Source organism: Lactuca virosa, chromosome 8, assembly GCF_052849685.1.
Source record: "Lactuca virosa cultivar CGN04683 chromosome 8, Lactuca_virosa_CGN04683_v6, whole genome shotgun sequence".
NCBI classification, from domain to species: domain Eukaryota; kingdom Viridiplantae; phylum Streptophyta; class Magnoliopsida; order Asterales; family Asteraceae; genus Lactuca; species Lactuca virosa.
Genome location: NC_136433.1, coordinates 54,978,976 through 54,981,271, shown reverse-complemented (window position 1 = coordinate 54,981,271; position 2,296 = coordinate 54,978,976).

Sequence of the window (2,296 nt, the reverse complement as noted above, 5' to 3'; positions counted from 1 at the left end):
GATAGCCCTGGTGCCGATCGCTATGGGTGATGTCTGTGTCATAGTGGGCATGGACTGGTTGAGTCGATTTGGAGCGGTGATAAAATGCGAGCGTCAGTTAGTGACTATACGAGATCCTAGTGGGGGAGTACTTACGGTGTACGGCGAGGGTACTAGGTCTGGATCAACTTTCTACTCTGCTGCCCGAGCGAGACAGAGTTTACAGCAAGGTTGCATGGGTTTTCTGGCATACGTGATGGATACGTGGGTTGTGGCTGGGAGACCGAGTTCTATCTCCGAGGTTCCGATAGTGTGTAAGTTTGCAGATGTTTTCCCCGAGGAGTTGTCGGGTGTGCCTCCCGAGAGGCAGGTGGAGTTTCAGATTGATTTGATTCCGGGTGCGGCGCCTATTGCCAAGGCACCCTATCGCCTTGCACTACCAGAGATGCAGCAGTTATCCTCTCAGCTCCAGGAGCTTCTGGGGAAAGGGTTCATTAGGCCGAGTAGCTCAACGTGGGGAGCTCCGATCCTTTTTTTCAAGAAAAAGGATGGTTCGCACCGGATGTGTATTGATTACTGGGAGTTGAACAAGTTGACGGTCAAAAACCATTTTCCACTCCCGAGGATCGACGATTTGTTCGATCAGCTGCAGGGGGCATCTTGGTTCTCTAAGATTGATCTGAGGTCCGAATATCATCAGATGAGAGTTTGCGAGGAGGATATTTCGAAGACGGCTTTTAGGACTCGTTATAGGCACTATGAGTTTGTGGTGATGGCCTTCGGGCTCACCAACGCACAGGCGGCGTTCATGGACCTCATGAACCAGGTGTGCACGCCCATGTTGGATCGATCGGTGATCGTGTTCATCGATGATATTCTTGTGTACTCGAGGTCCAGGGAACAACACGAGGAGCATCTTAAAGAGGTTTTGGGAGTTTTGAGATCAGAGAGGCTTTTTGCCAAATTCTCCAAGTGTGATTTCTGGTTACGAGAGGTCCAGTTCCTAGGGCATCTCGTTAATCCGAATGGGATACTGGTCGACCCGGCCAAGATTAAGGCAGTTATGCGATAGGAGGTGTCGAGATCCCCATTCGAGATCAGGAGTTTTCTGGGATTGGCCAGCTATTATCGGAGGTTTATCATAGATTTCTCCAAGATCGTCGTCCCCCTCACCAGGTTGACCCGGAAGGGCGTTACTTTTACTTGGGGTCCCGAGCAGCATACCTCATTTGAGACTCTTCGCCAAAGATTTTGCGAAGCCTCGGTGTTAGCCCTTCCCGAGGGAGTGGAAGACTTTGTGGTTTTCTATGATGCATCTATATCCGGGATGGGTGCGGTGCAGATGCAGAGATGACACGTGATAGAATACGCATCGAGGCAGTTGAAGCCTCATGAGACGAGATATCCCACCCACGATCTGGAGCTAGGGGTGGTGGTGTTCGCCCTCAAGATCTGGCGCCACTATTTGTACGGAGTCCGGTGTACCATATACACGGACCATAAGAGTCTAAAGTACTTGATGGATCAGCCCAACCTGAACATGAGGCAAAGGAGATGGATGGATGTAGTGAAGGACTACGACTGCGATATCTTATATCACCCAGACAAGGCTAATGTGGTAGCTGACGCCTTAATCCGCAGAGCCGAGAGCACTCCTGTCCGAGATGTATGTATGAGGATGACGGTGAGGACTCCAGTCTTAGATACCATCCGAGAGGCTCAGGTGGAGGCTGTGAAACCAGAGAACCGCAAGAGAGAGCGTGTGATTGGGCAGGTTTCCGAGTTTGTGACAGACAGTTGTGGGCTTATGACTTTCTGAGGGCTGATTTGGGTGCCCTTTACAGGCGGAGCTCGGTGTATACTGATGGAGGAGGCGCATAGATCGAGATTCTCGATCCATCCCGGGGCTACTAAGATGTATTTGGACCTGAAGAGAGATTACTGGTCGCCCTGTATGAACCGAGATGTTTCTTGGATAGTTGAGAGGTGCTTGACCTGTCGTCGGGTCAAGGCGGAACTGTTGGATTAGTGTCTAAGTCCGTAACCGTATTTGGTAAGTACTTGACCCAGTTATGCATGGTCCTTTTGGGTTGCCTTCACCATAGCAACTTGACAGGGTAATTTATGGAGAGAGAAGATATTATGGTTTATTAATATATTATAAGAATAATATGTTAAAAGAGAAATCATATTATTTAATTAATATTAGTCATAAATTAATTAGGAATTAATTTGGTGACTAAAAGAGATTAATTGAATAAAGGGGACTTAAACTGTCAAATGTGTGATAGTTGAATTTTGGGCTGGGAAACCTAAT